Genomic DNA, 12,513 nt, shown 5'->3' with positions numbered 1-12,513 from the left:
TGGTGAGCCCTCCTAGCCCTCCTTTTCAGAGCCAGGGCTGTGGCTGGACTTGCCCTGTGGTTCTTATTATGATTGCAAGATGGATCTCAGAAACAACCATCAGGACATTTTGAAAAAAAAAAAAAAGGTTCATTACTTACAAGTCCTGGAATGTACATGCCATGCCTAAGGCCAAAGAGCAAGGTCTCTGTTAGAGTGAGTGAACCTGGTTCTGCATTTATTGAGGTCAGGGATGGGGTACATTGGGTTTCATGGGTTCATTCTTTATTGGGGAATTTAAAACATAAGAGCAGGAATTAGTGTGGTAATGGAAAGGCAAGTGGTCAAACTGACAGTTATATCTAGCAACGAGAGCTCTCTAAAAAAAGGAGTGCTTCAGGGTTGGCCTGGCTCTTTAGTTGTGTAGCTGACCATGTGTTTATTCAAGATGGATTCCTTTGAAGTGGGTGCCTTAGGAATCAAAAACTTATATTACAATAAAAAAATGCCAATTGTCTGGTACTTTGACTGTAATAGGTGTCAAAATACCAAAGTCAAGGAATTTTCTTACATGAAGGGGTATTCTCATTCTTTAATTCATTTAATGGCAGAAAGGCTTGAACCACATATCACTAGGCTCTGGTTATTTAGACTGAAGTGGAAGAGTAAAATTTCTTTGTTTTTTGAATTTTTCAGATTTCAGAAAAGTAAATTCTGTTCTACTTTTAACAAGTTCATGTTTGCTTTTATATAAAATATGTTGTCATGCAAAATTTTCACGTGAGTTTGACTCAGGAGATGAATCAGATTTATTTTGTAGAATGAGTACCTCTTGGAAATTTTGGCAGAGTCCTTGGTATTACAGATACACCAGTTCCAAAACATGGAACTGAAGCATGTGTTCTTTTTTTTTTTTTTTTTTTTTTTTTTATGATGGGGAGAGAGAGAGGGAGCAGGGGTAGGAGCAGAGGGAGAGGGACAAGCAGACTCCACGCTGACACAGAACCTGATTCAGACCCATTCTCAGGACCCTGAGATCATGACCTGAGCTGAAACTAAGAGTCAGCTGCTTAATTGACTGAGCCACCCAGGCACTTCTGAAGTGTGTGTTCTTAAATGTTTCATTAGGTATTACTAAACTGAGCAAGGCAAATATAGAGGAGTTGCTTAACTGATCTATTAAGTCTGAATGTGACATCATTTATTTTTACTGTTCATGTCTTATACACTATTGCTGCTACCCTTCCCACAATGCCTGATTTCCTTCCTAAGATATTTAGGGGGAAAATAATGCCTAACCTTAAATACATGATTAGCTCTACAAGGAAGTTACAAGTGGAAACTATTTAGTGTCTCATATTAGGAAATTGTTTAAATGCTTGTAATACATACAATAGAAGAAATGCTTGTACTACATACATACATAACACTAGAAGAAAATATACATACAATTGTAATACATACCATCATATAGAATACATATCACTTCATGTGTGGGGAGAGACAGTAAGGAATAAACAGAAAAATAAGTGTAATTTTACAGTAAACTGGAAAGAGAAGTACTAAAGAATGAGGAAAAAGGATAGGTGGAAGGTGATTTGGCATGCATGTTGGGACTATCCAGAGGGACAAGCTACATTTCTTTTTTTTTTTTTTTTTAACTTGAAGACAATTGACACAAAATGCTACATTAGTTTTAGGTATACAACTCAGTGATTTGACAAGTTTATACATTATGCTGTGGTCACCACAAGTGTAACTACCATCTGTCTCATTACATCACTATTATGATATCATTGACTGTAATTCTTATGCTGTGCCTTTTACTCCTGTGACTTACTCATTCATAACTGAAGACCTGTATCTCCTTCTCTCCTTCATCCATTTTGTACAACCCCCTATCTCCTCCCCACTGGCAAATATCAGTTTGCTCTCTCTATTTATAGTTCTAATTCTGCTTTTTGTTTATTTGTTGTTGTTTTTTTTTTTTTGGTTTTGGTTTTTTTTAGATTCCATTTATGAGTGGAATCATATTTGTTTTTCTCAGTCTGACTTACTTCACTTAGTATAATACCCTCTAGCTCCATCTATGTTGTCTTAAATGGCATGATCTCATCCTTGTTTATGGCTGTGTAATATTCCATTGTTTATATATACCACAGTTTCCTTGTCCATTCATCTATTGAAGGGCACTTAGGTTGCTTCCATGTCTTGGCTATTGTAAATAATACTGCAGTAAACATAGGGGTGCATATATCTTTTTGAGTTAGTGTTTTTGTTTTTCCCTGGGTAAATACTCAATAGTGGAATTACAGGATCCTATGGTATTTCTATTTTTATTTTTTTTGAGGACCCTCCATACTGACTTCCACAGTGGTTGCACCAGCTTGCATCCCCACCAACAGTGCACAAGGGTTTCTTTTTCTCTACATCTCGCTAGCATTTGTTATTTCTTGTCTTTTTGGTTTTAGCCATTCTAACAAGTGTAAGGTAGTATTTCATTGTGGATTTAATTTGCATTTCCCTGATGATTAGTGAGGTTGAGTATCTCTTCATGTATCTGTTGACTATCTGTGTGTCTTCTTTGGAAAAATTTCTTTTCAGGTCCTCTGCCCATTTTTTAATCAGATTGTTTTTTTGGTGTTGAGTTGTAGAAGTTCTTCATAGATTTTATATATTTTGGATGATAATCAGTTACTAGATGTATCATTTGCAAAGATCTTCACCCATTCAGTAGATTATCTTTCTGTTTTCTTGATGGTCTCCTTTGCTGTGCAAAAGCTTTTTACTTTCATCTCAATTGTGTATTTTTTTCTTTTGTTTCCCTTGCCTTAAGAGACCTATCTAGAAGAATGTTGCTATGGCTAATGTCAGAGAACTTACTGTCTAGGATTTTTATGGTTTCAGGTCTCATGTTTAGGTCTTTATTCCATTTTGAGTTTATTTTTGTGTATGGTGTTAAAGTAGTCCAGTTTCATTCTTTTGCATGTAGCTATCCAGTTTTCCCAACACCGTTTATTGAAAAGACTGTCTTTTCCCATTGTATATTCTTGCTTCCTTTGTCATGGATGAACTGACCATATAAATGTGGGTTTATTTCTGGGGTCTCTGGTCCTGCTCTATTGATCTATGTATCTTTTTTTTTTTTAAGATTTTATTTATTTATTTGACAGAGAGAGAGATAGTGAGAGCAGGAACACAGCAGGGGGAGTGGGAGAGGGAGAAGCAGGCTTCCCGCAGAGCAGGGAGCCCGATGCGGGGCTCGATCCCAGGACCCTTGGATCATGACCTGAGCTGAAGGCAGACGCTTAATGACTGAGCCACCCAGGCGCCCGGTCTATGTATCTTTTTTTTATGCCAATGCCAACTCTATTGATCACTAAAGTTTAGTAGTATATTTTGATATCTGGTATTATGATACCTCCAGGTTTGTTGTTGTCAGGATTGCTTTGGCTATTTGGGGTCTTCTGTGGTTCCATCCAGATTTTAGTATTAGTTCTAGTTTTATGAAAAATGCTGCTGTTATTATTTTGATAGGGATTACATTGAATCTATAGATTATTTTAGGTAATATGGATACTTTGACAGTAAATTGTTTGAATCTGGGAACATGGAATATCTTTCCATTTGTTTGTGTCATCTTCAGTTCTTTCATCAGTGTTTTATAGTTTTTATAGTACAGGTCTTTCACCTCTTTGGTTAAGTTTATTCCTAGTTATTCTTTTTGGTGTAGTTATAAATGGTGGTTTTTAAATTTCTTTTTTTTTTTGCGACTTTGTTACTGTATAGAAATGCTATGGATTTATGAGTATTTTTGTATCCTGCCACTTTACTGAATTTATTACTTCTAGTTGGATTTTAGTGGAATATGTAGGATTTTCTATGTATAATATCCTGTTATCTGCAAGTAGTGACAGTTTAACTTCTTCTTTACCAATATGGATGCTTCTTATTTATTTATTTATTTTTGTCTGATTGTTGTGGCTGGGACTTCTAGTGCTAGGTTGAATTAGAGTGGCGTGAGTGGACATCCTTGTCTTGTTCCTGACCTTAGAGGGAAAGCTGTGTTTTTCAACATTGGAGATGATGTTAGTTGTGGGTTTTTCATTTATGGCCTTTATTATGTTGAGGTATCTTCCCTCTCACCCCATTTTGTTAAGAGTTTTTATGATGAATAGATGTTAAATCTTGTTGAATGCTTTTTTCTACATCTCTAGAGATTATCTTATGATTTTTATCTTTCATTTTGTTGATGTGGTGTATGACATTGATTTATAAATATTCAACCATCTTTACATAAGGGAATAAATCCACCTGCTCATGGTGAATGATCTTAATATATTGTTGTACATTGTTTGCTAATATTTTTACATCTATGCTCATCAGGGTTATTGCTATGCTCATCAGGGTCCTGTAGTTTTATTTTTTTGTGGTGTCTTTGTCTGGTTTTGGTATCAGGGTAATGCTGGCCTTGTAGAATGCTTTTGGAAGCTTTCTTTCATCTATTTTTTGGAATAGTTTGAGGAGAATAGGAATTAACTCTTCTTTAAATCTCTAGTAGAATTCACTTGTGAATCATCTGATGCTGGGTTTTTGTTTGTTTGTTTGTTTTTGGTAGTTTCTCATTACTGATTCAATTTCATTACTTGTAATAGATCTGCTGAGATTTTCTATTTCCTCCTGGTTCAGTTTCAGAAGATTGTATGTTTCTAGTAATTTATCCATTTCTCCTAGCTTGTCCATTTGTTGGCATATCACAGTATTCTCTTATAATCCTTTGCATTTCTGTGGTGTCAATTGTTACTTTTCCTCTGTCATTCTGATTTTATTTATTTTGGTCTTTTGTCTGTTTTTCTTGAGTGTGGCTAAGGGATTGTCAATTCCGTTTATCTTTTCAAAGAACCAGCTCTTGGTTTCATTGATTTTTATCATTTTCTAGTTTCTACATCATTTATTTCTGCTCTGATCTTTATTATTTACTTTCTTCTACTAACTTTGGGCTTTGCTTATTTTTTTTCTAATTCTTTTAAGCATAAAGTTAGATTGAATTTTTTCTTGATTTTTGAGATAGGCCTGTATTGCTATACATTTACCTCTTAGAATTGCTTTCACTGTCACAGCAATTTTGGACCATAGAGTTTTCATTTTCATTTGTCTCCAGGTATTTTTCGATTTTTTTTCTTTCATTGCTTCATTGGCCCATTTGTTGTTTAGTATTACATTGTTTAGTCTCCACTTGTTTGTATTTTTTTTTCTTGTGATTTATTTTTAATTTTATACTGTTGTGGTCAGAAATCATGGTATGATTTTAATCTTAAATTTATTGAGATTTGTTTTATGGCCTGATATGTGATCCATGTGATCTGTTCTGGAGAATCTTCCATGTGCACTTGAAAAGAATGGGTATTCTGTTGTTTTTGCATGGAATGTTCTGTGTATATCTGTATGTCTATTTGGTTTAATGTGTTATTTATAGACGTGTTTCCTTATTGATTTTCTGTCTGGATGATAAATAAAGTATTAAAGTCCCCTACTATTATTACATTACCATCAATTTATCTAATTATGTCCATTAATATTTTATTTATATATTTAGATGCTCCAGTGTTGGATGCATATTTACAGTTGTTATACCCTATTGTTGGATTGATCCCTTTATCATTATGTAACACCCTTCTTGTCTCTTATTAGAACTTTCGTTTTAAAGTCTTTTAGCTGGGGCATCTGGATGGCTCACTTGGTTAAGTGTCTGCCTTCAGCTCAGATTATGATCCCAGGGTCCTGGGATTGAGCACCATGTTGGGCTCCCTGCTTAGTAGGGAGTCTGCTTCTCCCTTTCCTTCTGCCCCTCCTCCCTGCTCATGCTCTGTCTCTAGCTCTGCTGTCTCTCAAACAAATAAATTAAAAAATCTTTAAAAAAAAAAATGAAGTCTTTTGTCTGATGTATGTATTGCTACTCTGGCACTTTTTCTTTTTCCTGCTCCCATTTGCATGATGAATGTTTTTCCATGCCTTCATTTTTAGTCTGTATGTGTCTTTAGGTCTGAGGTAAGTCTCTTATAGGCAGTATATGGATTTTGTTTATTTATCCATTCTACCACCGTGTCTTTTCACTGGAGAACCCAGGCCACTTATATTTAAAGTAATCATTGATATTTATGTACTTACTTAGATTTTTGAAATTTGTTTTCATAGTTCTTTGTTTCTGCTTCTCTCGCTCTCTTTCTTTGCAGTTGATGAGTATCTTTAATACTTTTTTTGACTTTCTTTCTTCTTCTTTGTCTCTATTGTAGGTTTTGGGTTTGTGGTTACCCTGATATTCATATATAACACCTAAGTAAATAGAGTCCATATTAACTTGATGGTCATTTGAGTTCAAACACATTCTTAAAAAAAAAAAAAAGAAAAATTTTCTTTTTCTCCTCGTCCCTTCTTACTCCCTTCTCCATATTTTATGTATATGTTATATTTTACATTTTTTATTCATATTTTTCTTATGTATATAACCATTTCTTTTCTACTTAAAGGAATCCCTTTAAAGTTTCTTGTAAGGATGATTTAGTGGTGATAAACTCCTTTATCTTTTGTTTGCCTGGGAACTCTTCATCTCCAAATCTGAATGATAACATTGCTAGGTAGAGTATTCTTGGCTGTAGGTTTTTTTTTTTTTTTTTCCTCTTTCATCACTTTGAATATATCATGCCACCCTCTTCTGGCTTGCAAAGTTTCTGTTGAAATATCAACTGATAGCTACTTAGGTTTTCCCTTGCAGGTAACTTTTCGTTTCTTTCTTGCTGTTTTTAGGATTCTGTCTTTAACTTTTGACAATTTTTTTAAAGATTTTATTTATTTATTGAGACAGTGAGAGAGAGAACACAAGCAGGGTAACTGGGGGAGAGAGAAGCAGGCTTCCCGCCAAGCAGGGAGCCCGATGCGGGGCTCGATCCCAGGACCCTGGGATCATGACCTAAGCCGAAGGCAGACGCTTAACGACTGAGCCACCCAGACACTCCACCTTTTGACATTTTTTTTTTTTTAACTTTTGACATTTTTATTACCTCCTTCGGTTAATCTTGTTTGGAACTCTCTGTGTTTCTTGGACTTGGATGTCTATTTCCCTCCCTAGGTTAGGTTAAGTTTTCAGTTATTATTTCTTTAAATAAATTTTCGATATCTTTCTAAAGTTCTTCTTCTTCTTCTGGGACACCCTATAATGCAAATGTTTGTTTGCTCAAAGTTGTCTAAGAAATCTCTTAATCTATCTTCATTTTTAAATTCTTTTTTGTTGTTGTTTAGCTTGTGTGCTTTCCATTACCTCTTCCAGATTACTGATGCATTCTTCTGCATTCTCTAATCTGTTGATTCCCTCTAGTGTATTTTTATTTTAGTTATTGAAATCTTCAACTCTGATGGTTCTTTATAATATTTTCTCTCTCTTTCCTGATGGTTTCATTGAGTTCTTCAAATCTATTCCCAGGCTCAGTAAGTATCTTTACAATCATTACTTTAAATTCTTTATCAGGCTTATTGCTTATCTCTGTTTCATGTAGTTCTTTTTCTGAGTTTTTTTTTTTTTTTTCTCATTCTTTCTTTTTGAGCATATTCCTCTGGGCCCCATTTTGCTTGACTTTGTTTATTTCTGTGGATTAGGCTGTCAACGTCTAGTGCGTTGGGGTCCCTGGGTAAGGGTCTACGAAATCACCAGGACACAGGGGATGCAGAGCAAAGGCAGCACTTGCAACTGCATACTGCCGTTTATTACTCACATAGCTATATACTCGCAGTGATCAGATAAACATAACAATGTATCAAGCCAACATCTGTGAAGTGAAATATACACGAAATGCAATAAGAACAAAATACATCCTGTTTATGCTTGCAGAATAAAGAATTCTCTTAGCCATCCTTCCTTTGGAGACAACATGTTCTTTGTCTTTAGAAAGAACACTTCTGTTTAGAGAGATACACTTTAAGCTAGGCAAGAGCCACTTCCTGCTGATCCAGGCATTTAGGCCTTGCAACATGAGGTAAGGGGAAGAGAACATTTTCTCCTCCTGGCCTAGGCCTGCCTGGCCGACCTTAACCTCAGTGCAGTCCTCAAATGACCCTGGCCTGCAAGGGGTCTACAAGCCTACACCATCTCATTAGGCAAAACACCTACTTCTCCTAAAGCTGAAAGAGTGGTCCTGTATATGTTTTCCCCTATGCAGACTCTATGTGCTTGGTGACTTTTGCTGGCTGACTGGAGCTGTGGCTGTATATGCTAGTTAGTCTTTTAAGCTGTGGTATGTCTTTATGTCTCTTACTCTTCACTTGTTCTCTGTATGTTTCATTGTTCAGTAGCTGTTCAGTCCTCAGTTCTTCAGAAGGAATGGCAATGTTAATAGGTATAATTTGGCATGTCCCATGAAGGAGGTGATGTTAGTCTTATTATGTCACTGTCTTGAGTTGGAACTTCACTACTTGACTTTTTAAATATGTTCATACATTAATTTATAAGTTTCACTTTTTAGGAGAGGATCACTTTTCTCCAATTCCATAATATTTTCCATGGTGATAAAAAATACAGTGCACTATAGGGTACTCACCCTCCTTATGTGGTCTTGTGGTGCCCTTCTTCCTGTGAAAACATGAGATAATAAAATGACACAGTTTGCAATTTTAAAGAGTGTAGTTAGTTTAGGTCTAAACAAGAACATGATATTAAAGTAAAAACATGAAGGAGATGAAAGAGTTAGCCATGTGGATTCCTAGGGGAGAATTTTCCAGATAGATGCCATAGGTAGGGCAAGACTGTATGATGGTAATGTGCCTGTCAGGTCAAGGTATGGCAAGGAAGCTAGTATATCTGAGTGGAGTGAGTGACAGTAGGAAATGAAGTCACAGAAGTTAGAGATAGGTAGATAGCAGGAACTCTTCCATATAATTAAGAAGCTGAGGGGAATGGGTAGGCACTGCAGGGACCTAAAATATAACTTATATTTTAAAATCTACAAGCCACACAGTGATTTCTCTATGAGGAATAGATTAAAGAAAGTTAAAAGGAGAATTAGATTATTTAGGAAATTATTATAGTTACTAAGGTAAGTGATATTGGTGACACTGACTAGAGATTCATGGTAAAAAATGATAAAGAGTAGGAAGATTCTGGGTCTAGGTATTTCAACAGCATTTCCTGCTGGATTAGATGGGGGTATGAGAGAATAAAAGTGAAACGGGTCAAGCCACTGGAAGGATAGCATGACATTAATTGAGAAAGAGGAGTCTGAGGCAAATTTTGGAGGAATTACCAGAATTTCACTTTGTGACATACTGATGTTGATATATTTTCTAGTGAAGTGAAGACATCCAAAAAGGTTAGATGTATAAATTTGAAGTTCACTGAATGATCTTTATAGGAGATATTCATGATAGAGCTATTGGCATTGAGGTGGTAACAGATACAACTGGACAAGATAATAAAAAAGTGAATATAAAATAGGACAGTAGGGTGGCACTTGGGTCTAAAGAAATTCAGTATATAGAGATCAAAAAAGAGATGATTATCATTTTTAACGAGACCGAAACATTTTTGATATATAAAAATAAAGGTGAACCCTTAATAGTTTAAGATTAAAACGGAAGAGTTTAAAATAAAGAATTAAGGTTCATTATGAGAAAATTAAGATTTGGTAGTTATGAAGGGTTGGCTCCTAGGAAATACCTGCTACTCCCCTGAGTAGCCTATATTATTTTGCTGTGGCCCATGTTGAAGAGGTTACTGCCTATGTTCTCCTCTAGGACTTTAATGGATTCCTGTCTCACACTGAGGTCTTTCATCCATTTAGAGTTTATCTTTGTGTATGGTGTAAGCAAAAATTGACAAGGCAAGAAACAACAAATGTTGGAGAGGTTGTGGAGAAAGGGGAACCCTCTTACACTGTTGGTGGGAATGCAAGTTGGTACAGCCATTTTGGAAAACAGTATGGAGGATCCTCAAAAAGTTAAAAATAGAGTTACCCTATGACCCTGCAACTGCCTACTGGGTATTTACCCCAAAGATACAGATGTAGTGAAAAGAAGGACCACATGCACCCCAATGTTCATAGTAGCAATGTCCACAATAGCCAAACTGTGGAAAGAGCCAAGATGCCCTTCAACAGATGAATGGATAAAAAAGATGTGGTCCATATATACAATGGAATATTACTCAGCCATCAGAAAGGATGAATACCCAACTTTTGCATCAACATGGGCGGAACTGGAGGAGATTGTGCTAAGTGAAATAAATCAAATGGAGAAAGTCAATGATCATATGGTTTCACTTATTTGTGGAATAGCAGGGAGGACATTAGGAGAAGGAAGGGAAAAATGAAGGGGGGGAATTAGAGGGGAGACGAACCATGAGAGACCATGGTCTCCGGGAAACAAACTGAGGGTTTTAGAGGGAAGGGGAGATGGGTTAGCCCAGCGATGGAAATAAGGAGGGCACATATTGCATGGAGCAGTGGGTGTTAAACGCAAATGACGAATCATTGAACACTACATCAAAAACTAATGATGTACTGTATGGTGACTAACATAACATAATAAAAATAAGTAAATAAATAAAAATAAATAAATCTTGTTTTGATGAAATAATGGAGATCAAGCTGATGTATATCAGGAAATAATAGAATTTCCTATGGAAAAGGGTATAGAGAGGAGATGCATGTGACCTTATTTGTTCACTGGATACCACTTCAATACCCTTCACTTTAGGAGCCATTTTTGGCATACTGCTAACCCTGTTAAAGCTTGGTATATCAATATTTAATATTAAACATACACACACACAATAATCAGCATTACAGAGATATTAAATCTATTTCTGAAATATCTGAATACACAGGTAACTCATTAGGTGGGACTTAATCTTTCAGCAGATGTTCGCAACCTTTTCAATGTGAGACTCCCAGGCCTATGGAATCGGAGGTGATTTAATTCTGCTGTCATTTGCTAGATCTTACAGAAGTGTTGGAGGCACTTTATAGAATGAAAATGTATAATAGTAGGTTACTGGATCCACAGGAGTCATATCATAATACACCTCTTAAACAGAGAAATAAAGTGAAGCTGTGAGGATTCTATATTATCCCATCTTTTGTTCTTCTTTTTCAGTCTCTAGCTTTTAAGATGCATCTTGTCATTTTCCCCAGAGCTCTATTTGTGTTATTCTCAATAAAGCTTATTAAAGTGGAATGCTATACCCAGTCATTGTTATGCTAATCAATGCACAAGGATTTCTTCATAGTGTTTCTGTATTTCACTGAAAAAAAAAACAAAACAAAACAGGGTAGTTTAAAAGCATAAAAATCTATGTTCCTAAACCATGTCTTTTCCTACATGGACTTACCTATATCCATCTCACATCACTACTGCTAAATAGTACCAATTTATAAACTTGTTTTCATCATAGCCTAATTTCTTCGGTAACAAAACTTTGTGGAGGGGAGGTCTTTTGTATATGTTATTAATGACAACGTATCTACATTTCATTGATTTTGAAAGTATTCTGAATAGATGACAATTTCTTTTTCCATTGCATCTCCTCAAGCCAACTTCCTCTTTGTAGTAGTATGAAAAAAAGGAATTCTTAGTCACAGGTATTTAATGAATGTAGTGTAGCATGTGGGTCTCAAAGGCCCCTAAAATCACCTAAAACTGTGAAATGTTGGGAGTTGGCATTTTGTTTCTCTCTTTCCCTCTCTCTCTCTCCTTCTCACACACACAGGTTTTTTCAGAGTCCACAAACTCTAAAATGTTACTGGCTTCTCAGGGAAATTCCAGTATAATGTAGGAATTGGTGTTATGGTCTACAAATAGCAATTCATTAGTAACTATCATCTTGGAATTTCCCTTTGTAACATACCATAGTACATCTTTCCTAATGTCCTCACATTTGAGAAGAAAATGAGAATATCCCTTGCAGTACATCTGCTAATACTACTAGTGCTATGCTTTTTGCAGAAAGAGAAGCAGAAGCAGGTTTAGACATAAATGTAGGGAGAGAGGACAGAGGTTTACGTGGGAATTTAAGGATGGTATCATTTAAGAGCACTTTCACAATATAGTGTTCCTAATAGTTTATAGCCCCCACTAAGTTGCCCCAGTAAAGATAAAATACTGTAGAATGCTGAGATTTCTTTTTTTAAAAAGGAAAGGGCTCCTAGAAATGTAAACAGATTGTCATTTGTAACTTCACATTTACTGATTTCCTATAATCATCTGGTTATTTATAAGGAGGCACCTGCCCTGAACATACAACCAATTACATAGATAGTGAATATTGAAGACTAATTATGGAATATGATAACTTGCTAATGAGCAGAGATCTGGGTAAAATATAAAATGGGGATAAGAGAAGGCTAGTTCTAGACATATGGTCAGAAACAGGAGAAACCTTAGTGCTCAAGGAATCTAAAAGAGGTGGGGAGAACAGAGGTTGTCTTTTGCCTCTAATTTTTCAAAGACTTACTTTTAACCATAATGGAGCTATATCTGTATGTTTTCCCT

The sequence above is a fragment of the Mirounga angustirostris genome, unplaced genomic scaffold (genome assembly GCF_029215605.1).
Source record: "Mirounga angustirostris isolate CCGP_5_RB_7025 unplaced genomic scaffold, mMirAng1.0.hap1 SCAF_8, whole genome shotgun sequence".
NCBI classification, from domain to species: Eukaryota; Metazoa; Chordata; class Mammalia; order Carnivora; family Phocidae; genus Mirounga; species Mirounga angustirostris.
The sequence above is the reverse complement of the archived record's forward strand: the minus strand, read 5'-3'. Positions refer to the sequence as shown.